Below are 27753 nucleotides of genomic sequence, written 5' to 3'. Positions count from 1 at the left end.
TTCCAGAGGTTGACTGTGTGTTATGTGAAGACGTGCTTCCTTTTGTTAGTTTTAAACCTGCAACCTAGTAATTTCATTGGGTGACCCCTGGTTCTTATGTCATGTGAAGGTGTAAATAACACTTCTCTATTCACTTTCTTCACACCAGTCATGATTTTATAGACTTCTGCCATATCCCCCCTTACCCATCGGTCTCTTTTCTAAGCTGACCAGTCTTTTTCCATCTCGCCACAGACAGAAGCTGTTCCTTCTCCTCTAAACATTTTTGCTGACCTTTTCTGCACCTTTTCCCCATTCTAATGCATCTTTTTTGAGTTGAGGTTGATAGAAGACACCTTTCATTTGAACTCTGCTTGCAGTGGAGGCATGAAGCCAGATTCTGTGTTCATGTTACATTGGAATAAATTTAGAGTGACTCCACTGGGTGCACTGGCATAAATGGAAGCAGAATCTGCCCCTAGAACTGCATAGATCAGGCGGAAATGAAAAAATGGTTCTCCTGAAAGTTTGGTTATCATTACAAGTTAGGAAGCTGCTACCAGATTCTGGTATCATACCAGTAGAGGTGCTGATGCAGGCAAACTGTCCAGCATTCATACAGCACTTAAGCGCATGCTTAACATTAAGCATGTGCTTTAGTCCCATTGACTGCATGCTCCAGGCTGGGGAATGGTTTCAAGAGGATTTAAGGATGCCTGCTTACCTGCTGTCCCAAACAAGGACTCAAAATCAGTTAAATCACCACTAAAATCAATGTAGTGCAAAAAAGGTGAAAGTAAGATCAGACTCAGGCCCTGGGCATTTAAACTGCCCATTTCTTCCATTACCTGGAATCATAGGATTTGGAGTGTAATGGTGGCACAATTTAAAATCTGGAGGGAGTGACACTAAAAATAACCTCAGGGAAGGATTTTTTTAAATTCAAGAGCAATTTGGGGAGGTGAAATCAGAAGTGGAACACCTTTGACAATCCATTGCAGTATTTCTAGTGATAAGGAGTCAGATTACAGCCAACTAACCTGCAAGGGATTGTGCCAATAGCCATCTGTTCTGCGTACAGGATCTGGGGCTATTTGCTGTTGACTTGGGCTGTCCGCCTGAAATGACTTCACCCAAAGCTAAGGAGGATCCCAGGTAGGCAAGTGACTTGGAAGGTTTGTTCTTGCAGTTTTGCTTGATATTTATTCTACTTCTTCTGGCTCTCAAACCAGAAACCCGCCTTGCAAGCAATTCCCCCAAGCCCTTTCCATGATGATTGATCTCACTGAATCAGCTAATAACAGATTTATTTCCTCATTTGCTTTGTGCTGCCAGCAGAAGGAGGAGGAAAGAGAGAATGGGGGAAAAGAAAAAAAACCACCCTCAACCCTTGCCTTAGGGGAAGCTAGAGGCTACTTCCAGACAAAACTGTTATCCATTAACATCCAATTATCACTTGGTCCAAGCCATTAATTATAAATCAGCCTCCTAATTGGGATAATTAGCTCTCTGCTTCTTAATGTAGTGTGACTGATGCGTTTGGAAAGAATGTAATCACTCCATTTGTTTAGCGTGAGGAGAACAAATCCAACTCTCATGGTTTAATTTTAGCCTTTTCCTCCTCCTCATCAGCATTAAAAGCTCTTTACGGCCCTATTAATTGTTTGGGAACGGTGCTTTTGATGGGCACATGCCACTTCTCTGTGGAGAAACCCCTTCGAGACACTCCCGTTTTAAGAGATCGGTTTCAAATGCTTTTTAAAAGCGCAGTTCTGCTCGTGTGCAGAGTCAAGCTGGTTTGTTTGTTCTTTAAGCAAAGGGGGGTTATATTTTCTGTCTCTTCTGTATTTGTCCTGCTCTGTTTTGTCTAGGCTCCATTTATTTTGTCTACTCTCCGTTTAATTCTTTGCTTTTCTCTTTTGCAAAAGAAAATAGACTTCGCAATGCATCATAGCTCTTCCTTACCTTTAATTTCCGGGAATGGTCTTTTTTACCTGGAATAATGAATTTTAAAATAAAAATAGTGGGTTGACAGCAGCATATTTGGCAATTATCTGTAAACCTTTCAAAAAAAAAGAAGAAGAAAGTTCGGGAGACATTTAAGTATGTGCTACAAGTGTGCTTGCTCTGAAGGTATTTCTAAAAGATTCGTAATGATGAACCGCAAAAGAGGGTGGTTGTTTTTGCTTGGTTTTTTTTAAATCCCTAAATGAATCAAGGCTGTTTTCAGTCTATGCCAAAAGAAAGACGATTCGTGTGCAAACACTGCCACTAATTTAGAAGGAGAAACTAGCCATGAAGCAATGTCCCAAATGCACATTTTTTGGTTTAAAAATAAATTAGCAGCACTGTCATTCTGGGCAGTTTTCGTTGTCCTCTTGTGGCTTCCTAAACACTGTTTCCACAATGTCTCAAAAAATCGTTTACAGGAACCAAAAAAAAAACTTTTCCGTGACTTGATGTTTCATTAATGAGGGCTGCTCAGAGAACCGACTATAGCTGGGGGGCATGATTAGATATTTATTACTGTCATTTACATGGAAAACTTGAGGAGCCAACCAAGTGGAACAGAAGGGGATTTATTAATTATTATTATTATTAAACAATAGAAACCAGTTCAAAGATCGGGAACGTGTCCTAATGTTGCATCACAGCAGTTGTGTGTGTGTGTTCTGAAGAGGTAGGCAAAATGGTGTTTCCACTTCAGAGGTGTAATCAGATTAGAATAAAACTTTGAGCGCTAACCCTCAAACTGTCACGTAATTATCTTTTTCCCACCCTCCAGTCACCACACACTTTGTCCTGAATTTAGTGAAACAAGGAAAAAGTTTTTCTGCCCAGATTTGCATTCCCTAAAATGAAATTGAGATGCTGATGGGGGAAATGCATTTAGCTCAAACAGTCTGCTGAGTTTAAATGAAGATACCATTCGCAGTTCAGTCCACGTTCCGCTTTCTCCTTCTCCCAAGATGTTTTTTTTAAAAGTTATCAACAGTGTCAGAAGTTCACCTCACCCGGGGTGATGGCCTGGGAACTTTTTTTTTTGGGGGGGGCTTTTGTTTTAAATATTATCTATATAGTTTCTTAACTGAACTAAACTACACAGAGATATAATGACTCTAGAGAATTAAAAGTGAATATTAATTACACCCAGGAAGAGCTGAATAATTTAAAACGGTAAAAATAAAGTCTCCTGTTTCATGTTAAGGGAAAAAAAGTGAATCTATGAGACTTAAGTGAAATAGTTTTTAAATGATATTCCATATAAGTGTGTGTAGATCTATTTCACATACACTTCCGATCATTTTATACACACACAGATTTTGTCTTACATCCAAATCGCTCTCAACAGAAACGCGTACAGAATGATAGATGAAAAGAGGGGTAGCTGGAGAAAGCTTAAGTCCGTTCAAGCTGCTGGGTGTTTGTGTCTAAACACAGATGGGATATTTTCGGCTGGACTGTCCAAAAGGCAAAAAGCGCCCCAAAATGTTTAGCTGGAATAATGACCCCATCGCTCTAAGATCGGAATATGTTGATAAGGAGAGGCTTTTCCTCGTGGAAGAGGATTCCTTTCCATCAGAAATACCAACATAACGTGTTTACACAAAAACAGCAAACGCATTGGACTTCGCCTCGTTTTGAAGAGTTATAATACCCTACGTGGGGGATTTATATTGTTTTCCCACCTGATCTGGGTGCGTCAGAGGGAGGCTGCAAAATTGTTCGCTTTAAGCTAATTTTTTTTAAGTCGTTCAAATTTCGAATTAAAAACAGAACCCGGGACCTTTTCTGCGCGGGGCCGCGAAGTTCCCAGGCAACAGACAGCCAGACCGGCTTGGTCGCTCTATTGATTCATAATCGTTTCACTTCGATTAATAGTTATATCACTTAAGAGGGAAAGCCCTTGATTCCAACTATTCTCACTTAAAGCAGCTGTCAGCGGCAGGCCTGCGTGCAGGCGGCCCTTCAGAGGCACAGCAGATTCCGACTTGTGTCTGTTTCTGAAGCGAGCGAAAGTTTTCGAGAGGCTGCTCGCCTCCACAAGCAGCTTCCCGTTCAGGACAAGGGCACGGAGAACAGGATTTGTATCCGGAGAGCTCATTAGAAAAAGGAGAGGCGTGTGTGTTACCTACTGCATCGTCCCTTCTGTGCCCCATCCTCCCACCCCCGCTCCACAGAGCCTGAGGACCCCACTGTCTGGTCGAGTTTGGTGGTTAAGGAAATTGACACGGTTACTTTTGATGCTCACGTTTGCAGGTGCTGTAACGTGTCTTGTAATCACACGCGTGTGACGATGCTCTGTGTAAGGGGAGAGACGTGTCTCTCTCACACACACACCACGTATCTGCATTAAGCACATGTGTGGTGCTGATGAATGGGAGGGTGTAAATGGCCGATTGCCTAGACAGAAGGTACTTGGCTAAACATTTACTTCCCTGCCTAAGAAGTGGCGATGAATGGATGCCTGTCCCTCTGCCTTCCTCTTTCTCCCTCCCTCCCCTATCTGTTATGCCATGGCCCGAGGGAAGACTTTGGCTGAGATGTATGAGATCTTTTGCGGTAAAATATGCATGCGGATCCCCATTTGGTTCGCCGGATAATGGAGGTGCAAATAGGTTTCGACTGCAGAGCCCTTCATTTATCAACTGCGCCTGACAACGCACGTCCCGAGTTTATACACTTCCTAAGTGGGGGCTTCTCGGAGTCCTGCCTTTACCCTCCCAGCTCTAGTTCTGCGTTAGAAAACAGGGAGCGAGAGAGCAGTTCTTTCCCTTCGGGTCTCACTATAAGCTCAGTGATATTTAAAAGGCACGGGGGGGGGGGGGGAATTCGGTGTTCAAACTGATCGGAAGTCTGGGCTCCGTTTCGGTTTATACTCTAATGCCAGACGCACAATCCGAATTTTCACTCCCATTCGGATGCCCGCCTGGCAGAAGAGACCTGTCCCAACCACTGCTGAACGTTAGTGACAGTGGTGTCAGCCCCTTTTCTTGTGCAAGGGGCTTTTGTCTCTTCCCAGAATCGGTCTGATTTTTGCCTCCGGCTCGCTCTCTCTCTCTCTCGCTCTAGCTCACCAGGCTGTTTGGCTTATTAAACATCATTATGTAAATGGCGTGAAATTTACAGTCTCCTACTTTGATTCCCACAAATGAAGAGATGCATTGTTAGCTATGTGTGCCCTTTGGCAAAAAAGAAAACCTGAGAAAGAGGAAAGAGAGACTCGAAAAAGGAAGCGAGCGGTAAAAGAAAAGTGTGTTTACACAGCCAAGCCCAAACCTAAACCAACCTCTTCCCCTTTTCTAATTGCGTCTCTGGGGCGCTCAAGCGGGAGCTGCCAGAACAAGGTTGACAGAAGTTCGGAGATTGGAAATGAAGCATTAAAATACACGTCTGTCCAGACCTGCTTTCTTACATGCGGTATAACCTACCCTTTAGCTCAACGAATCAGTGGGCCTGAATTTTATTCACGTAGCCATCTGCTGAAAGTTACATTTTAAAAACTGCAAGAAATTAAAAAAAAAAACCAAAACAACCCACAACCTTATTTTGGAGTAAACTAATATATTCCAAATGAAGCAAAACCAGAGTAAAACTCTTTCAAAGGAGAGGAGTTAAGAGCGTCCACTACAACCGGCAACCATATGGCACGGGATTCTGATGGAACTCGAGTTGAGAGAGTGTTTTTCCCTGTTTCCCCTGTCACACATCTACATTTCATTTGTTTCCTTCAAAGGATTCGTTAGGGCATCAACTACACCCGGCGGGGGTTGAAGTGTCTACAAGGAGACAAAAAACCCTCTGCACTTAAAACGTGCCCTAAAACTTTATGTGACTAGGAAGAAGCAGCTCTGTAACGCCCCTTAAGCCTTTTGCAAAGTGCTTCGCCCCAGACAAAACTTTCTGCGCTTATTGATCGCCTATAGCGGCCAAACTAGGCGTGCTAGGTGAGGGGAAGCCTACTGCTAACGTGAATTTTCTCGAAGGAGATCGGAAAGCGTCTTACCTTTCGAATCTTGTCCTAGGAGCTCTTCGGTGGAAACGGTCACGCGGCGGGTGTAAAGTCTCACTCCGGAGTGTAGCCAGAAACCGGATTCGGAGCGAAAGGGGTTGAGACGGCGGAGTGCTGACTTCAGAGCAGGAGTCGGAGCACTTTGCCGTCCCTGCCTCCCCCTTCCCTCTGCTCTCCTGCCTTGTTCCCAAGTTGTCTCAGGGTCCAGCGAAGCTGCCATCTACTGGGGGGAGAGGATTGAGGAAGGATTTTTAAAAGGAGCTTCACACAAACCTAGCAGCTACCCTGCAAGATTTTCAATGGTCCTCCACCCTGTCAATCAAACCAGGGCTTGCTGCTACATTTCTCTCTGCTCTCTCCCCCCCCCCCCACTCCGTTTGGTTTTTTTTAATAAGACTTCTTACCAGTCATTTACTCCAAGTCTAGTCAGGTGTAAACGCCTAATTAAATCACTGGGAGATCATGGGAAGCCAGTCGTGGGAGGAGGGGAGACGGTTCTATCCTGGCTATAGGGACTGAGAGCTGGATGCGATGAATCTGGGGCATAGATTTCATTTGGGGTGGGAAAGGTGAGTACATATTTATAAACATCCCTACACAAACACCCTCCCCCCCTTTGGCTGAGATTAGGCATCAGGAGGACTCTAAGGTAGACTCCTGCTTTATGGGGAAAATCTAAACCCTCATAATGCCCTCGGATAGGGTGACCAGATGTCCTGATGTTATAGGGACAGTCCCGATTTTTGGGTCTTTTTCTTATATAGCCTCCTGTTATCCTCCCACCCACTGTCCCGGTTTTTCACATTTGCTGTCTGGTCACCCTACCCTCAGAAACAATAAAAGGGCCGGTTTGGTGTCTTTCCTCACGGGATCTCAGTGGAAACCAAACTTCTAAATTTCAGTGACTACATCTGTCTTATTCCCCACACCGCAAAGACATTGACTGGCCCGGTCTATGCTGAAAAAAAAAGCCAGGCCGACCCAGTGTAAATATGTTTGTGTTGTACCACGGGCCCGATTCTGTCCTCACCCGCAGCTTCCCACTGATCTGTGTCCAAGCGGGAGCAGCAGGAGCAAGGTGAATCGCTGATAGTTTAAAAGTACCGCGCCATGTACCAGTGCAACTTTCAGTTGTCCTTTGCCCGAGTGGGGAACCCTGCAGCCCCAACCCAAGGAAGTTTGAGGTGATGTAGATTTGTATATATCGAGGTTACTCTGGGTCTATTAGAAACATTGTCGATGTTTAGTTGTTTGAAAACATTCTCTCTTGCAAAAGAAAACAAAGAGGACCCGGGAGGAAATGAACGAAGCTCCTTCCCCTATTGTGGGAAGACCTCCCAGGAGCACACTGCAAGCCAGGTAAGGATGAGGGAATGTGTGGTGAATTGCAGACCACTTCAGTACAGCTCCCTGCTTAAGGGAAAGAAGCCACAACCAGACTGCGAGAGATTTGGTTTTCACAAATCATCAGTCCAAAGACAGGAACAAGAGGGAGGAAAAATAAATGAAACAGGAGAGGCTAAGTGCCTGGATGTGAAGGGAATGAATATTCATATTTTCTCCTCATGCTTTTTACTCCCATTTCCCCCCCCTGAATACTCCTGTACTTAAACTTTGCAGGTATCTCCCAGGCTGTCTGCAGTCTGAAAGCAGCTCGGGGCTAGTTATTTGGCCGAGTTGACTAACTGGAGCGTTAGTTTTATTTGCTTTTCAGCTTTGTCATGCCTTTGCAGCAGCAAAGGGCAGTTTAAAGCCTTTAGAGGGATTGCTAATAGATGCTAGGGTACTTGCCTTTAGATTCTCTCCCAGCCCAGAAGGATTTAGGATGGGATTGAGGAGACAAGACGCCATTTCAGGCTCCAAAACACCCTGTTTTAAAATGACTGCGGGTAAGAGGATTAAAACAATAATACCCTTCTCTTCTTGAAGGGTTTTCCCCCCCTCTCCCTCCTATAGAAAAGATTTTTTTCTCCCAGAGCAAAACCGTTTAGGCAAGGGAATTAAGGGAACAAGAAAGAAGGGGTGTGTGGGGGGGAGGGAAGTACCTTTTAATTTAAAGTTTGCATATTTTGTATACATTCTGCCCCAAAAGAGGAGGGAGGGGGCGAATCTGAAAGTGTTTGTATGTGCAGGGCCGCAGAATACCCAAGGGGTCATTTTTTGCCGAGGGTTGGGGAAAGCGAGTGAATGTCCCAGAAGGAGGGGGGGGGAAACCTATTTAAATATATTCACATACAACCCGTGCTGGAAGAGGGCAGGAGATGACGGGGGAGTAAAGGCGAAGCAAACCTCAGCCCGAGGTGGTGCGTGGGATAGTTGAGTTTCGCGTGTGCCTCCCACCCCGACTTCCAACTTGTGGGGTGGGTGTGCGCGCGTGCAAAGAATACAGGGTAGGGTCCGCATGCCTCTCATGCAGTTTTGTAGAGGACCCCCCCGCGCCTTCCCATAGCGTTGACTCTTACATTTTCCTCCCTGGCCAGGCAGACTCCGATTGCGAAATAAAACTGGGACACTTGGAAGGGTATCCAAGAGCCTAATCAATTTCATGTCCATTTCACTCTTTCCTACACGTGGCCCCTAGAACGCGTCCCCGCAGTCTTTGCATCCGGAAAACGGTTTTCCCAGCAAAAGAGAACCGGAACACAGGTGTTTTTCTGTCTTTGTTGCTATTATTAATGATCACCAGCTCCTGCACTTTAAACCGATTTGTTTACAAAATGAGACAGAGGGGTTTGTTTAAAGTGCTTAGCACCCCTAATGTTCGATGAAGGTGTCATAAAGCTCAGGAACTAAGCTTATACCCACTCACCCTTAAAAAAAATAAAGTAGCGTTTAGATAGTCGATCTTTAAATTCTAGGGTGAAAACTACCAAGGATTCTCCCGGGTTTTTAAATCACACTCTCCTCTAAACTCAAGTGAATTAAAATTAGTTCATAAAATGCACTCGAAATGGCATCGGCGGAGCACGCAGCGAGATGATACTCCCCAATCAATCGTTTTCTTCAAAAGGACGCACAAACTCGCCATAACCCTTTCCCCCTTCCTCCACACCAGCCCCAGGAAAATCCTGGGTGGAGGAACTTTTGGTTATCTAGAGACCCGTAGTTAATGGGAGTTGTGCCAGGTGGATCTAGGAGTTGGGAAGATACTGTTCTCCTCCTCTTTCCCAAACCACCTTCTCTCCTGGGCATAACAGCGCCTGGGAAGTTTGTTAACAACTTACTCCTCTCCTTTATTTGGTGTCATCCCCTTGCTCCTCCAGTCACTGAATATTGAGGGTGAGGAGGGGAGCCCACGATACGTTTTTAATCGGTGGTGGCAGAACTGTTGCATACAGCTCAGAATAATAATGCCCAGTTCCCAATTCTCCCTGCATATGATCCCCGATATTCTCTCTCCCTAGCAACTGAGGTCCTGACAAAAGGATATTTTTAGCTGGCTTTAAGTTTTTTCTTGCAGAAGAAATGACAAAAGGGTAACCGAAAAGTAAATATCTTCCCAATGAGGACGTGCAACATCACAAATCAAATGAACAGATTTCTGCTTGTAACTCAACCTTTACAATTAACTAGCTCCATTTAATTCTTTGTGTATTTAGCCAAATAGGTGAACGATATATTTAGCATATACTGGAAGGAGTAACTTGATTAAATAGTTCTTTCCGGCTATTTTGTCCTAACAACTGATCTATTGTCTTTATTCCCCGCTTTAATGTATAGATGCGGGCAATATATCAACACACAAGTAAACCTGTAAGAGAGTTATACTGAAAATAGACACAGTTTGCCTCTAAAACACTGGTAGATTGTAGATCGCTAGGGACGCGATTTATACAAGAAAGAAGAACACGTCAGAAATACTTGCTTTTCGTTTTGAAAAATGATTTAATTTTGTTGGAACACTCGGTAAAACATTTTTTCCCTGTCGATTCTTCCCTCCCCTTTTATTTACCCAGGGGAAATAAGTTGCTCTAAAAAGTTGCAGTTTAAAGTTCATGCGACAGAATTTTTGTTTTTCTCGGGGAAAAAAATATACATCTATGTTTCAAGCATTGTTAAAAAAAATAGAGAGTGGAGCAAATATTGCAAATGTTCATTTACAGTGTTTTCATCTGCAACCCAAAGTGATTTTCTATCTATCTATACACACACACACACACTCCAAACGCTATTGATCTTATGCTTAAAAGAGAAAAAAAATCTATTCATTCACCAGTTAGAAATAATATTTTATTAATATTAACTGGAATATTTTGGTTAACTGGGTCTAGTAATTAAAAAATCCTCACCTTTCAAGACTATTCCTTACATCTTTGCTAAGTGATTACAGACCTTGGGGGGAGAGGGGGTTGTGTGTGTGTGTAAATATTAATCCACATCCACCTGAATAGCTAGAAGTTAAATACAACTGAGTCTTTTCATTTTAAAACTTCTACATTTAAAGTTTCAGTGGAATAAGCACTGCATGAGGTTGGAGGACATTTATGTGCTTTTCTCCCATTTTATTTGTACGTTAATTTTGACATAAATTCCCTATTTCTTGATGGTGGTTTTTTTTTTAGTCCAGCAAATATAAAAATCGTATGTTGAAGAGAAAATTATTTTGTGTTACTGGTTCAGCATCATCTGGAAAAAAGCACCCCAAGTTGTTCAAGCTTTAAACAGTTCCTGCATTAAACACACACAAGTAACTCTTTCTCTCTCTTAGTTTTGGTAAATTATTTGCATCCTAATCAGGAGAGCAAGAGGTTCTAAATATATACAGAAATTAATTTGTAGATTGCCAAAGTTATTTTTTTTGTCTAACCCCTTGGAATATGGACTCTGCAGAAACCTGCAAACAACTGCAAGCTCTCTCTCCCTGCATCTATGGCAGTTACAGTTCAAAATGATTTATAGTCACCTCGAATTATAATGGTAACAAGGTCTTAAAATAGCTACTTAACCAAATCAAGGCCACTTCTTTTGGTTTTGTTTTGTTTTTCGGTATGGGGCATCTTTTTTTGGTTTGAAACGTTCCAGACATTGTCCAGTACTTTGTCCTCTATGCCAACTGCATTCGTGTGAGACTGAAAGGGGATTAACTTGTGAACTTTTAAAAATCAGAACTTAAATGAGAAGCAAATCTAGGCCACAGCTCATTGTGGGAACCGTTTCTTAAGCAATTAAAGCGAGAAGAAATTCCTCTCAGCCTTTTTCCTTAAAGCAGCTTTCTGAAGGATTTAAGGAGGACTAATGTCCAGTCCATCAAGAAAGATTTAAACTGCACAGTGATATAGAAAATCTCCACTTGCTGTTATTTAAAGGGGCACTATCACCATTTCCATAAGACCCTTGACATTGTTTCTTTAATCTTGTTTATAAACTTAAACAGATTTAAAAAAGTTTTTTTCCCTCTGCCTCCTTCCTCCTCCCCCCCCCCGAATTCATTGAAAATATATTCCATGCAGTATTTGAAAGAGACCTAAACAGGCTCACTTTTAAGGATTTTCTGTTACTAAAATGTCTCAAGCCGTAGCTGCTGTATTTCTTCTTTTGCTGTTGGAGGCTTGGAGGAAAGTCCAAGATTAGTGGAGGGGGAGAGAATTTATATTTTGCCAGGGTCCATAAAAGTTCCTAATTTGGAGAGAGGGAACACACAACACCTCTTAAAACAAAAAAATGGCTCCCCAATACAGCCACGCACCCGCAACTCTCATGCCACGTTTGCTTCACCTTTAGTGTGTTCCAAATATTTAATGCGAACTGATTGTTTAAAAATAAAAGCCCCATGCCAGGTCGGATTTAGTCCATTTATTTCCCCCTACCAATGAGCCCCTTGGGGAATCACTGTAATTTGGAGCCTGTACTGTCCCTCTGCTAAATCCTATGTCCTTGACGTGCATTCTGGACCTATTATCTGCTTGATGCTGGATTCTACACAGTTCCACAGAAGTGAGCAAGGCTTCTCTGCCCTATTCCTAAAATCTGGACTATGTAGCACTGTGGGAAACACCTGCTAACCTTATTCCAGCCAACCAGTTCTCCCTTAAGCTTTTTTGCTTTTTTTTTCATGTGAACACCTTGGAGTCACCAAACCTTGGGTGCTTATAGCTAATTAATAGCCCTAATGATATTTTTCCAACTCCATGAATACATTATGTTTGCAATCCAAAAAGGCTTTAGCCTCTGTGCCTCTATTCAAGGGTACTTCAACATCTGCTCATTTAAGGGCAATTAATCATTTTGATATATGGTTTAAAATTGACTGCTTCCAAGGGACTTTTTTGACAAGAATAACAAAGCAATTTGCCAGGAGCCATCTTCTGGACATGTTATTAGCAAAGCCTTCATCTTAAAGATTTTTTTTTTCAAATCAGATTTAGGTACCTGCTTTAAAGGGACCACCCTCTTTCTCTTTCTTTTTAACGCATCTTTGGAGTCTTCTCAACTCCTTTTATTCATGACAAGAGCTCTCTCTCCACTTGAACCTCTCTACAGAAAGTTTATACCTTGATTGCAATGTCACCTCTTTTTATAATTTTGATCCTCCGGCACAAGGTGAGCTGAATGTCATGAAACATGGAGAAAGCTTGATTTCCGCCCCCCTTTCTTGCTTTTCTGTTTTTGCTTAATTACAGAAGTTTGGCTATTTTTATGTTTTCAGCTAAATCCTGCATTATTATTATTTAAAAAAAATAAATTGAATTGTGGGCCCAATCCTGCTCCCAACTGAAGTCAAGAGGATGTTTGCCATTAGCTTCAGTTTGTAACAGAAATAAACCATTTTCTACTTTACCCGATTATTTCAAATATACCAAGAGTATTAGGAGAAACCAGGCAAAAAGATCATTTTTTTTCAGCCTCTGTTTCCTGGTAAGGAGACTAGCAGAATGAATGCAAAGGGAAGTCTGTAGCGTGGATGGAATATAAAGTTTGGTTACAACAGGTCGATGATATTATTTGTGTGTGTGTGTGTGTGTGTGCTCAGAGGCCTCAGTCAAGATTAGGGCCCCATTTGTGCTTGGAGCTGTACAACTACATAGTGGAAAAACAGTCCCTACCCTGAAGTGCTTTACATAGACAAGCCAGACCAAGGGGAATGAGAAGGACAGAAAGGCGAAGTGACTTGTTTAAGATGCTCTAAACCAGAACACCGTGACACCTCTTTCCCCCAGCTATATTTATTAGTGATACAAGCCCATGAGTACCATTACATGTAATATATCCCTGCTGATCTGCACACATGACCTGGGGGGAAATGTTACTTAAGGAGCTAAACTCTATCCTTTTTTTTACTTATGGTGTCATCTACCAACAACTAGCTTGCAATGGGCAATGCAAGTCCAGATCTGAATCCTCTCAGCTCACTCGGAAAAATACACAAATAAAAAAGATTCAATATGTATTTATTTTCTTTAGGATAGTTTTCACACTCGGTGGATCTCAAGAACTTCTAAATGTTAATTTAGAGTGTGATCCAAAGCCTGTTGTAATCTTGGCATTGACTTCAATGTGTTCTGGATAAGACCTTTGGTGAACATTTGCCAATTTTAGCTGCTCTTCAGATCTCTACTGCGTATTTATGAAAACATCCATATTTCCTTATATTAAAGAGAACTTGTCAAAAAATAGGTTTCTCCCATAGACAAGTTCAGTTTTCATTGGATATTGGCATACCAAAAAAATTCAGTGCAAAACTGAAATATTTTGATTTAAACTAGGGCTGTCGATTAATCACAGTTAACTCACACGATTAGCTCAAAAAATTAATTGCGACTAATTGCACTGTTAAACAATAGAATACCAAATTTAAATTTTTAAAATATTTTTGGATGTTTTTCTACCTTTTCAAGTATACTGATTTCTACTGCAACACAGAATACAAAGTGTACAGTGCTCACTTTATATTATTTTTGATTAAAAATTATTTCCACTGTAAAAATGATAAACAAAAGAAATAGTATTTTTCAATTCATCTCATACAAGTACTGTAGTGCAATCTCTTTATCCTGAAAGTGCAATTTACAAATGTAGATTTTTTTTGTTATATAACTGCACTCAAAAACAAAACAATGTAAAACTTTAGAGCCCACAAGTCCACTCAGTCCTACTTCTTGTTCAGCCAATCGCTAAGACAAACAAGTTTGTTTACATTTACAGGAGATATTGCTGCCTGTTTCTTATTTACAATGTCACCTGAAAGTAAGAACAGGCATTCATTGCAAGATATTTACGTGCCACATATGCTAAACGTTCGTATGCCCCTTCATGCTTTGGCCACCATTCCAGAGGACACGCTTCCATGCTGATGATGCTCATTAAAAAAATAATGCATTAATTAAATTTGTGTCTGAACTCCTTGGGGGAGAATTGTATGTCTCCTGTTCTGTTTTACCCTCATTCTGCCATATATTTCATGTTATAGCGGTCTTAGATGATAACCCATTTTAAGAACACTTTCACAGCAGATTTGACAAAAACACAAAGACGGTACCAATATGAGATTTCTAAAAATAGTTACCACACTTGACTCAAGGTTTAAGAATCTGAAGTGTCATCCAAAATCTGAGAGGGACGAGGTGTGGAACATGCTTTCAGAAGTCTTAAAAGAGCAACACACTGATGCAGAAAGTACAGAACCCAAACCACCAAAAAGGAAAATCAACCTTCTGGTGGCATCTGACTCAGATGATGAAAATGAACATGCGTCGGTCTGCTCTGCTTTGGATCGTTATCGAGCAGAACCCATCAACAGCATGGACGCATGTCCTCTGGAATGGTGGTTGAAGCATGAAGGGATATATGCATCTTTAACATATCTGGCACATAAATATCTTGTAACGCTGGCTACAACAGTGCCATGCAAACGCCTGTTCTCACTTTCAGGTGACATTGTAAACAAGAAGCAGGCAGCATTATCTCCTGCAAATGTAAACAAACTTGTTTGTCTGAGCGATTGGATGAACAAGAAGTAGTACTGAGTGGACTTGTAGGCTTTAAAGTTTTACATTGTTTTATTTTTGAATGCAGTTATTTTTTTTGTACATAACTCTACATTTGTAAGTTCAACTTTGATGATAGAGATTACACTCCAGTACTTGTATTGGGTGAATTGAAAAATACTATTTCTTTTGTTTTTTTACAATGCAAATATTTGTAATAAAAAATAAATATAAAGAGAGCACTGTACATTTTGTATTCTGTGCTGTAATTGAAATCAATATATTTGAAAATGTATAAAGCATCCAAAATATTTAAATAAATGGTATTCTATTATTGTTTAACAGTATGATCAATTGTGTGATTAATCACGATTAATTTTTTAAATCACTTGATAGCCCTAATTTAAATGTGCTGGTGTGGTGCATCATGGGAGTTGTAGTTTGGTTGCCACAAGCTTCCATTCTCCTCTATAAGTTGGGATTTCTGGTCGGACTACATCTCTCATGATGTACCGTGCTCTCCCCTCTTGGTGCATCATGGGAGTTGCTGGCCATGATGCAGTAGGGGATGTATAAGGCAACTGAACTGAAACTCCCATGAGGCATATTGGCAACATTTCCAAAGGGATCTGTTTCAGTTTTGGGCCATTTAGGATTTTTGACCCCAAAAAATCATAATTTTCCACAGGAAGCAGATGCTTTTTGTGAAGAATTTTATTTTGTCAGAAAACTAATTTTATGTTGAGAAACAGCGTAGATGGAAGATTTTTGACCAACCCTAGTATTAAACATCAGTCATGCCATAGTTCAATCGGACTTGCTCATATGAGTAAAGTTAAGCATGTGCTTTGCAGAACATGGATGGATTTAAGCGCATTCTGAAGTACTTTCCTGAACTGGTGTCTGAATGACTAGTCCCAGTGGTGGAGAACTTCATTTGAAATTCACTCATGGATTAATTTAGTGGGAAATAAACCTTTATGGCTTCACAACTCTTCTACTTAAACCCACAGTGAACAAATCCATATACCTGCCTTCCTAAGATTCCTTTATGGCATGGTCTTCCCTGTGATTTCCATATTCTCTCTGCTCATTGGAAACACTGTGGGATGCTGGCTGGCTTGTGAAAAGCATTTCATTGCTGGAAAATGATCCATCCACTTCTTTTAAAGGTTGGTAGCTATACACGTGGGTGATGCTTTAGATTTTGTTATTTGCACATTGCAGAGACTTATCAAAAGAAAAGAAGCTGCAGAAGTACCCAGGAGTGGGAGTATTTCTAGGCACTGCTCTCTAGTTCCTGGGGTGACATAAAATATTCCAGTTTCTTCTGTGTTCTCTCACTTATGCACTGCAGGAAAAATAACCTTTGATGCTCAATTTTTTCTATCTCCTCTGCTTCTCCTAACTCAGCTTTGTAAAATTCAATAGCAAAGGATTTCAGACTCTCTCACTTGTCTTTCCTTTTGCGGCTCTGCCACCTGGTTTAGTTCCTGTTGCAGTTGACTTATGTTTACTGTATTCTAGCAGTATTGATCAGCTTCTCTCGGTTTGGAAAGGTCGTCTTGTGGTTCAGGCACTCAAATGAGACTCAGGGGATCTGGGTTGAATTCCCAGCTCTGCCACAGATTCCCTGACTGACCTTGGGCAAGTCATGTGACCTCCATGCCTCAGTTTCCCATCTGCAGAAGTGCTGCCCTGTCACACTGGCAGGGCGTGAGGAGAGATTCATTCATTCATTCACAGCTTCCTGCGTATAAAGCCGACACACTCGCACATCAATGTTAGATGCAAAAGTTTTGGAACTCGGCTTTCAAGCCTGAATCAAGGACCTCATATGAAGGGCAGTGAACTCAATGGACAAAACTCCCATTGATTTCACTGGCCTTTGGTTCAGGCCCCAAATGAGCATGAGACTAACAGCATCTTTTAATTCACTGAATGTTTTGCCATATTCACCATGCACCAGAAAAGCCACCCTGTTCAAATCACCAGCATTGCCGAAATGATGCAATAGGTCTTAGGTTCTAGAACTTCACCTGTCACCGTGATTTCCATTCATGTTTTGTGAAGAAGTGAACACATTCAGAGAGAACATTTGACAGTCCTCATTCATTCCCATGTTAAGGAATTGGGGAAAAGGATTGTAATTTTTTTGGTTGGCATGGATTGTCTCTTCATATGTGAACATACTACAGTCCCTACTACAATAGGATCTTGAGCCTAACTGGGGCCTTTAAATACTACTGAAATACAAATACAGAGAGAGAAGTCCCCTGGAAATCTTTAGATTTTCAAGTAGCATCATCATCAGAGGACTGCTAATATTTTGTAGTTGGAAATAGTCCATCACAGTGGTTTAGAGAGACAAAGTGGGTGAGGAAATATCTTTTATTGGACCAACTTCTGTCAGATTGTTGTAATAAGCCACAAATCCCTCTGAAGACCATGATTTTTAGTGTCTAGCAAAGTTTATGGCTTATTACAACCACCTGTAACCCAGTAACTCCCCTTTTTGTCCTTTGACTACAAGAGCATTAATGGATTAACCACCTCGAAGGAGCCCTTAGAATACGTGCTAACTACTTTTGCCAAACTATCTGTTCTACCTTGTATTGAGCTATGACACTCGGAGGACCTTTCCCAAACGCGAGGAAGAGCTCTGTGTAGCTCAAAAGCTTGTCTCTTTCACCAACAGAAGTCATTGATTTGTATTGCCTCCTCCGCCTTGTCTCTCTCTAATCCTGGGACTGGCACACCGACAACATCACTGCATATCACGGGGGTTCTCAACCTTTGCTCTTGCTGGTGCTTATCTGGCCTGCATTTCCATAATATCTGAGCGCCTTATAATCCATGATGAATTTATCCTTGCTACACCCCTGTGTAGGTTTGTTGCCCTATTTTAAAGAAGGGGACCTGAAGCACAGGGAGAGTAGTTAACTGAACTCTGGTCTCCCAAGGCACAGGCTAGTGCCCTAACCATTACACCATGCTTCCTCTCCTTTTTCCCTCCTAAGACTCTCTCCAGCACACGTAGCTAGTATCTTACCTGGCTGCCTTCCCATGTAGCAATGTGGGAAGAGTAGGGTGGTTTTGACTCTCCGGTTGAGAGCCTACGGTCTGTTATGTTTTACCCCTCTACAGAGCTGGTAGTGAAAATGGCAAGGCAGCTCTGCTTCCCATGAACATGAACCCAACACAATATAGCTGAGGCTTGACAAAGCCCTGGCTGGGATGATTTAGTTGGTGTCGGTCTTGCGTTGAGCAGGGGGTTGGACTAGATCAGGGGTTGGCAACCTTTCAGAAGTGGTGTGCCGATTCTTCATTTATTCACTCTGATTTAAGGTTTCACGTGCTGGTAATACATTTTAACATTTTTAGAAGATCTCTTTCTATAAATCTATAATATATAACTAAACTATTGTTGTATGTAAAGTAAATAAGGTTTTTAAAATGTTTAAGAAACTTCATTTAAAATTAAATTAAAATGCAGAGCCCCCCCAGACCAGTGGCCAGGACTGGGTAGTGTGAGTGCCACTGAAAATCAGCTTGTGTGCCGCCTTCAGCATGCGTGCCATAGGTTGCCTACCCCTGGACTAGATGACCTCCTGAGGCCTTTTCCAACCCTAATCTTCTATGATTCTATGATTCTACCCCACCCTGCCCCACTGAAGTCAATGGGAGTTTTTTCATTGGCTTCAGTGGGACTAAAAACTGTCCCTTAACCAACATATCAAGAATGGACTTATCATCTTACTCCAATATCTTTATGGAACAGTTTGGACCAAATCCTGGTCTCTTCAATCTCACTAGGAGTTTTGCCTTTGACTTCAGTGCTGCTGGTAGGATCAAATTCCGCTCTGGGAAGCTAGAGTAATTTCACGGCAACCAATGGAATTTATTTGCATTCACTCCAGTGTCATTGAGAGTTGAATCAGGCCCTAGGGTAACTGGCATGCAGCTGCATGACTTGCAGAGTGTTGCGATGCTTTTAGTTGGGCCGTACTTAGGCCCTAGTGTGAAATAATGGATATGTTTCCTTTGGGTCAAACCCACTTCACACACACGACTTTCAGGAGGAGAAGTGTGGGAACGTGGGTGAAATAGGGGAGAGGAAATTGAGCTTGGTTAGCAGCTTCAGTTCTTGTGTTCACTTGGAGCTGCTGGGTCCTCCCTTGGCCATCACTGCTACAGTCCACACTGGTTTCCCTAGGGTTAGCTTGGAGACCCTGATAGGGTCTGACACAGTTTCCCTGGTATGGCTCCTAGATCTTCCCTAATGTGGTTCATGAGTTGTGCCGAGAGCCTCTGCATCATGGATATATTTCAATCTTTGGTGCTTGATTTTGTCCCCATTGAAGTCAGTGAGTGTTTTGACATTGGCACCAAGTGCAATCAGAATTGGCCCTTGGTGTATTAATTTATGACCCAGCAGCACTTGCAAAACAAAATCCTAAAGTACCAATATCCATAAAGTCTGCACTACTGAAGTTTCTTTCTATGAGGGTTTAAAAAACAAACAAAAAACCAACTTTATGTAGGTAATGCATGACATGAAATATGTTGAGCCAATATATTATTAGAAAAGATTTGTCATCTTTCTCTTTCTCTCAGCTGCATATAACTCTATCTCCAGACTATTATAGTATAAAATATATTTTACAAGAGTTTTACCTACAGGTGACTTGCTCTTTATTACTGGACGTGAGCAAAATCAATACTTTTGTAACTAGAAGATCATTTATTTTGCTTTTTGAAACATTTTTCAACAGTGGGAGTACAGCTAAGCCCTGCAAAGCTATGATTAAGAATTATAGATTCTACTTTTCCCGGCCTCTCCTACCCCCTAACCCACTGTTAACTCAAATATATGTGAGTTTTCAAACCCAGACCAACATACCATATAGTCAAGGCCGGCATTATCTATAGAAAGAATTTTTTTACACTTGTGATAATTTCAGAGGGGGAATCAACTTAATATAAATGTAGCTGTCAACATTTGGAATATGAACACATTCTGATTCACTACGAAGCACATGTCTACAATTCCACACTGGGGACAAATCAAAAATTGCTGCTGACTGATAATGCATTTCTAAAGCCATTCAACTCTTGATGGAGTCAATGAGACCACTATGCCAGCTGGGTTTTTACCTTCTGATTTGTTTTGAAGGTCGTCGGATGCAAAAGAGACTTTAGATGACATGATGGACTTTTAGGAGGTTCATCATCAAGTCACACGACCCCAGTTTCTTGCAACCATGTATTTAAAAAAAAAACCCACAAGATTTATACAGGATAAAGGAAAGATTCTTTTTCTAAATCAGGATGAGTTTGCTATCTCAGATTTATAATTCTTTCTGCAATAGCCAGAGCTGGTACAAAGCTTAATCAATCATAGATAATCTTAGGGAGATGAAGTGTACATGTATTATGTAGTGTTTGGGAGGGAAACATCAGAATACACAAGAGAAAGGTCAGTTGAAAATGCTTCAGCCTTTTGGTGCAATAAACTATTCATAGCTTGATGCAAAGTCTGCTTGGAAAGAATGCCGTTTGCCTTCAGATGCATATGAAAGAAGAAATAAATGGCATCTCTATTCCACATTAGCACTGGCTTTTATTCACTGTCGTAGTCGACTTATGCCAACCAATTGTTAGAACAACAGGTAACAATATGTAATTATGACAGATGGGAATATAGGCAGACTGCGTGATTCATAGCAGAGGAAAGCACTTTATTAGCAGAGACGTTAGTGAGAACCGCGTGACCTACACCACGAAGGCAGCTCCATCTATCCACAGCAACAGCATACAGACTCTAGTAGCAGAAAAGAAAAATCACCCCTCAGTGAAGAACAGCTAGCTAGAGATGAGCCCAGGCATTGCATAGATGATGCTAGGTAGGAAGAAGGATGTCCTCCACCCTCATACTATTGAGCACATCTGCATCTGAGAGTACACAGCCTTGGGGTCCTTTTGGAGTCTTCAGTGCTATTAGATATCTAACTAGCCACAGTGGCATAAAATGCCCATTGGGCCAGAAGACTGAACCCCATCCTATTCGACACAGACCTGGCCATGGTGATCCACGCATTCATGACCTCCAGGCTTGCTTAATGCAGCTTGTAGTTGGGATGAAACCATTGCCCCCATGGAAAAGTCCAAGTGCTACCAACCTGAGCAGCCCCTTCTGCTTAGCCCCAGATGTCATCTTGAACACATCAATGTTTCGACATTTCCAAACGGATTTTTTTTTTAGAATTTGCATTCCATGGAAAATGTTGAAATTTCAAATTTTTTGTCCTGTTTTGGGATGAACGCAGTTGTTGAAATGTCCAAGTTTCCGCTGGAAATTCTGAATTTTCCTCACCTCTAACTGCTGTTATTTCTATTTTAAAGTATGTGGAAAGTGCAGAGATAAAACAGTAATGGGAAGAGTTAAGCATGTTTAGAACAGAACAATGAGTGTGACAAGTTTAATTAACATGGTCATCCAATCAGATAAAGGTTGGAGTATGAGCTTTGTTACTCAGAGCTCACTGAGGGATCTGACTATCCATCTGTCATCAGTTTGAAGAAGTCTGGCTCTATTAATGTCACACCAGCCACCTGTGTCTATGGCTTTTCTCAAGTGTTGGTTGTACTGGTTAGCTACAAGGGCTGTGGTGAGCTGTCTGGGTAAAATGGATATTGGGTCATTGCTGCAGAGCTCATCAAGACGATAGACTCAAAGAACTCAATCTATTTAGCTTAACTAAGAGAAATTCAAGGTGACTTGATCGTGGTCTATAGATAGCTACATGGGGAACAAGTATTTAATCATGGGCTCTTCAGTCTAGCAGAGGAAGGTCTAACACAATCCAAGGGCTGGAAGTTGAAGCTAGACACATTCAGACGGGAAATAAGGTGTAAAGTTTTGTCCGTGAGGGTAATTAACCATTGGAACAATTTACCAAGGATCACGCTTAATTCTCTATCACTGACCATTTTAAAATCCAGATCGGATGTCTGTCTAAAAGATCTGTTCTCTGAATTATTTTGGGGTAGTTCTCTGGTCTGTGATATACAAGAAGTCAAACTAGAGGATCATAATGGCCTTGGAATCTATGATGGTGGATAGACTTAATCTTCATTTGGTTTGAATATAGCAATTACTGTGATTCTTTTATTGGGGTAACACCTAAAGGCCAAAGTCATGGACTTGGTGCTGTACAAACACAGCGCAAAAATACAGTTCCTACCCTAAAGAGCTTGCAATCAAAGAGGTTGTCTACTGTAGAAGGTTTTGCCATGTGAATTATACTGGCAAAACTACCTGCGGTGGACAACCCTTTTGATTGTAAGCTCTTTGGAGCAGTGGACTTCAAGTGGTATTGCTATAAAAGACCTCATATTGTTGTAGTGTAGTCTTGTTCAGGAAAAGGAATAAGGCATACAGGCACCTTTATACCAGTGTAACTGTGTCCACTCTGTGAGTTGCACTGGTATAACTATATTGGTGGAAATTTTCACCCCTAACTGACACAGTTGTATTGGTAAAGCTCTTAAGTATAGTGTGACCAAATGCAGCCTTGTATTCACACCCTACACACAACTGCAATGATCTTTGTACAACCAGCCGCAAATTACCACCCCAGTAGGGCAAGGCAGGCAAAGGAAGGGAACTGTGACTTCCTGAGTGCTCTTCGGGCAGTGCGGTTAAATACACAGACCATAGTCAAGGGCAGCAATATTGGTGCATCCTGACCTAAGCTTCCCCAAAGGTCTTGCATGTAGTCAGGACTGGGCTCCTCTCTGCTATTTGCACATGGTCTATGGTACAATTCAATTCACTGTTATTATTATTTACTGAGTATTTGTAGTGCTGCAGTAGATGTCCAGGTTATGAACCAGGAGGGATGCCACAGTGCTAAACACAAAACCAATTTTTAAAACGTTCTACGGACTCTTAACTGTGGTGTTCATTGTTCAGGCTACTTCTTGATGGCTCCAGACACCTTCAGAGTCGCTGGCTTCCTGTACAAATCACATTCAAAATGAGACTTTGTCACATGATAATGGGCTTTCTTTCTTTCTTTCTTTCTTTCTTTCTTTCTTTCTTTCTTTCTTTCTTCCGAATTAATTCACAAGGAGAAGACTGATGAACTCCCAAGCAGTGGAGATCAGACATTTCCCCGCAAAAAGGCATTTTCTCAGCTTTAATACAAGAACTAGGTGTATGGAGTTTCAACCACTTTTCCCTTAAGGAACCGATTTTAAATATAAAGTAAGGGGAGGCACATAATTTACAGATGCCTCAGGATGGAAATAACTTGCATGTCAACAGTGTTGTAGGAATTCTGTACGTTTCCCCTCCCTCTCTCTACCACTCAGTCTGGTTTTTTACAGTGTCCTCTAGGAACACGGGTGAGCCATGCAGGGCAGGTGGAGCTGTAGAGTGTCCCGGGTGTGTTCAAACCGTGGGTGTTTCCGTTTTTTGGGTGCCCAACCCTGAGACACCTGAAAGGAGCCTGATTTTCAGCTATGGTGATCAGGCCGTTTTGAAAATCAAGCTCCATTAGTGGGGCCTCCAAAAATTGGAGACACTTCAGATCCCTAGTCACATCTCTGAAAATGTACGCTCCTATGTATAACAAACAAGGCCACCCATAGGTATGTGAGGCAGAGAGGCCTCTGCGTAGGATCAGTGTTGTGTTGTAGCGACTTGGCATGTTGTTTTGGTTCCTTTATTATTAGTGTTGTACTACTTTATTTATTATTTAAAGCACTTTTATAAGAAAATTGTTTGGATTCTTCTGGCTGTTTCCTCCGAATGCTGCTCTTCCCCCTACTTCTGAAAAAAACCCGATTACACTTTTATATACAGCAGACATTTAAAAAACAGCTCAAAGTTACATTTGACCTTGTCCTTCTGTACTGGCAGCGCTTTCTTGCCGCTGTGGGAGCTCAGCAAGCCGCATGGCTACACGACCGTTTTATGACCCAGAGATGTGTATGAATTCCAACAGATCGACCTGTGAATCAAACCGAACGGGGTCTATTCCCGTCTTGCTATGCTGGCCCATAACTCTTTGTGATGTAGAGGATGGAGTCATACACAGTACTGAGGTGGGGAGGGGGGAGAACAGGCACAGTCCCCCCCCTAAACACACACTTGACATTTGCCTGGAAATCCGTTTCACAAAACCCTTGATCACAAAAAAGATTTTTTTTCTTGATGGCCCATAAATGGAATGTGCACCCTTCCCAGCTGGAGAATAAAAACAAAATTATTTGGAGAACATCACCCCAAATATGGAAGGACTTTGTCCCACCTGTAAGAAGGCAGTAATGTTGCTCAGTTTGTTTTGTGTCCCGAGTCCCACTGGGAATGTAGTTAATATTCTGACAGATGCCTCAGCTACCTGGGAGGAAGAGGTGATGCCCTGACTATGATGAAATAAGGAGAGGCTAATCTGAAACCTGGGCAGTGTGCAGGGGAGCAGAAAGGGAATGGGCTTTTCGAAGACTGATCTGCAAGGGGAGCGACTCAGAGGGTGCCCAGATCCCATCATCCTAGGCTCCACCTCCCTGGATGGAGCATTGCATGCTGGGACCTGTAGTTTCTCTGCAGAGAAGTCTGGGCAAGAACTTTTTTACACAGGGACTCCCGCGTGGGAGAGTTTTGAAAAGCTGCTGGAGAGGAAGAGCCATTTCTGCTTCTTCCCAAGGCCATGCGGTCTAGCAATTTAGGCATAGGATTGTGGGAATTGGGTTAGACCGTGGATCCATTCTGGCCAGGATCCTGTCTCAGACATGGGCTAGCACCAGTTGCTTCAGAGGAACGTGCAAGGAGCCCTGCAGTTAGGGTGACCAGGTTTCGGGTTTCGACTGGAACACCCAGTAGAAAAGGGACCTTGGCGGCTCCGGTCAGCATCGCCAACCAGGCTGTTAAAAGCCCGTTTGGCGGTGCTTCAGAGCTAAGGCAAGCTAGTCCTACCTGTTCTGGCACCGTGCTGCACCCTGGAAGTGGCCAGTAGGTCCGGCTCCTTGGTCGGGGGGGAAGGGCCACAGGGCTCTGTGTCCTGCCCCCGCCCCGAGCACCAGCTCCGCACTCCCATTGGCCGGGAACCGGTGCCTGAGGGCAAGTCCTGGAGTGAAGTCCTGGAGCAATGGGTTCCGCAAGCTAATGTGTTTTGTGAAAAAGTATTTCCTTCTATCAGTTTTTAACTGGCCATCTTTCCATTTATTGACTGTCCCTTTGCTCTTGGGTTATGAAGTGAGGGTAAGAGAAGTTTCTTATCCATCTTCTCTAGACTATTCATTATTTTGTAGACATTTTTATCATGTCTTCCCCCCCTCCCCCCGCCCCCACTACTGGGTGAAATTCTCTGGGCTGCATTGACAGGAGGCCAGAGTAGCTGATCACAATAGTTCCTCTTGGCTGTTAGATCTATGTGTCTATGGATGTGTCTCCTCTCGCAGGGAAACAATTCCAGTCTTTTCAAACTCTCTTCATTGGAGAGTTCTTACTTTGCACTTATGGGTGGGTAGCACTGTAAAGACATCACAGCTGACTGCTCAGTGACGTTAGATAAAAGTCACTTCCCCAGTAGCGACACCTTTAAAAAAACAAAAGCGCAGAGGAAAACGCACTTTTGCCCTGGAGCCTTTGGAGGGAGAAATGAGACGTGTCTCTGATCATCTAGGCTGTCTGCAAAACTCTGCTCAGAGCTTAGACCCTGATCCTACAAAGACTTCTTCACGTGCTTAACTTTACACAGGTGAGTAGACCCCTTGGGTGGAATCCTGGCTTCAGTGAAGTCAGTGGGAGTTTTGCCTGCGACTGCAACAGAACCAGGATTTCACCCATTGACTTCCGTGTAGCTACTCACATGTGCAAAGTGAAGCCTGAATATACGTCTTTGCCAGACTGGTGCCTTGGATAGCTAGGGCAGAGATCTTTCCTGTCTTGTACTTTAGGGAACCATTTACACCTATGCAAAGAGGCTATGGAAGTGTTACCGAGTCAGCTTGGAGTTGTCTCACCTCTGTCTCACACAGGTCTAAGTGACTCCCCAAGATGCAAGACAGAGGAGAATTAGTGTCTTTGCTGCTATGTCTGTTAATCAACCATTCTTGTCTCCTTCTATTAGAATTTGCCATGGCTGGTTCTCAGGGACACTGCACCTTCCATTTCACCAGCCAGCACCTATAACGTTGCAGTTGACATGATTAGATGGCACAGGGTCTTGGTGGCTCCCCAGCCTGCTGCGTTGTTCTGCAGCAGCAATGCCCGAACCATGCTGGGGTCTTGCAGTTTCTTTACTCTTTTTGCTCCAAACCAGTCTTTTAGGGAGGAAAGTGAGTCCGGGAAATGGTGGTTCTTGCCACCTTGAAATCAACCCCCTTCAGCTCTGCCATCCAGCATTCCCACTGGAAGTCTTGGAAATCTTGCATTCACGATGTGTCCAGCGACGTTTGTGTCAGTGGATTTAAACTTTGGATTTGTGTGACCAAGGAATCCCAATTCTCTTGCCTGCGTACCCCCGTCTCGGCCTCTCCCCCCTTCCTTCTCCAGGCTGTGAAACAGCACAAGGAGACTCTTTGTACGCTCCTAATCCTGAAGCAACACAGCTTTAGCAACATCCAGGGATAAAAGCACCATCAAACCACAACTTTATGGGGGAAAATCTCCTCTAATCCCTCGCTTTAGCTAAACAAAGCTTCTTGCCCTAATCCGCTATCGCTTTAAAAAAAAAAGCTCAGATTTTGTTTTTAGTAAGAAGATGATCCAAAGGACTAATTTTGAGAGAGACTAACCAACTCTGACAGCCTTTAAAATAGACGACGAGAAAATAGATGCAAACTTCCCTCTCAATTCAAGGTTTTTCAGGCTATGCAATAAGAAAAATATCAAGGGTTTAACTGCTTTCCCTTAAGCTCACTCTTATTGTATTAAATGCTCTGGCCAACTCAGATTCAAATCGCCAGGCCTAAATGCCATTTGATCTTTAAAAGGAGTGTAAAAAGTGTGCATATTATCCTCAGCAAGGCAGTCCAAGGAAAATCAATTATCATAAACACGGATTATATTACACACACCGTCAATATCGAAAAACAAACACAATGCTGATAATAGCCTATTGAAGCCTCTTTCATTGGAAGTAGCTTTTGATTGCATTAAAAGATAGTTCTGTATTAATGGGGTTTTTTTGGTGGGGGGGAGGTGTGAGAGCTAGGGATGGGTAAACCAGTTTACAAATACTCAACCCAAATCTCTACCCCAAACTTGAACCATTTCCCAGCTTTGGTTTGCAAGGGGAAAAGTTTGGCTACTTTTTTTGTCTGGTGGTTTAAATTTTTGTGCTGCTTGTTCGATTGGGAGTGGAAATACCACGACAGTGGATGAATCGCTAGATGCCTTTAGAGTACAATGCGGGTCCTGTTTATTTTGACAGGCGTCAGTCTGTCCGGCATATGTATAGAGTGCCCATCACCATAGTCCATAGGTCCATATAATACATTATAATAAGGCAAACACTCAGTGGACAATGCTCTCTTCTTCCCTGGATTTAGCTGTATCAACCTGAGTTTGGGGGGCCTTTTTTGTTCTCGTAGTGCTCAGATTACTCAGGGCAGAGCTGTGATGGAATTATAACTCAGTGGCATAATTCAGTCCCTGCATCTCCTTTGTTCCAAGGGAGAAGGAACCTGTACCAGCACTTTTCCTGGCAAAGCTTGCTTCCCGCTTCGCTCCAGCTGAGCTGCACTGCCAGGATGGGAAATAGTGGCATCTCAAATTGTTCTCCTGATGAAGGGAGCCTACACAGAAAAGTGAGGGTGATTCTT

The 27753-nt window shown here is 42.4% G+C and overlaps 1 protein-coding gene and 1 long non-coding RNA gene across 4 annotated transcripts in view; one reads left to right on the top strand and one right to left on the bottom strand.

Annotated features, from left to right (window-relative positions):
• DMBX1 (diencephalon/mesencephalon homeobox 1) overlaps nucleotides 1-6341 on the bottom strand; it is a 33245-nt gene extending 26904 nt beyond the window's left edge. For both annotated transcript variants that reach the window (XM_039486740.1, XM_039486739.1), the window contains exon 1: nucleotides 5987-6341. The gene's annotated coding sequence lies outside the window, so the exon portion shown is untranslated. The remainder of the gene's footprint in view (nucleotides 1-5986) is intronic.
• LOC120371161 overlaps nucleotides 1-27753 on the top strand; it is a 108961-nt gene that overhangs the window by 59692 nt on the left and 21516 nt on the right. For both annotated transcript variants that reach the window (XR_005584175.1, XR_005584176.1), the window contains exon 3: nucleotides 1061-1134. This is a non-coding gene — a long non-coding RNA (uncharacterized LOC120371161). The remainder of the gene's footprint in view (nucleotides 1-1060; nucleotides 1135-27753) is intronic.

This window comes from Mauremys reevesii, linkage group 8, assembly GCF_016161935.1.
Source record: "Mauremys reevesii isolate NIE-2019 linkage group 8, ASM1616193v1, whole genome shotgun sequence".
Classification (NCBI taxonomy): domain Eukaryota; kingdom Metazoa; phylum Chordata; order Testudines; family Geoemydidae; genus Mauremys; species Mauremys reevesii.
This window is presented reverse-complemented; position numbering and strand designations above follow the sequence as displayed.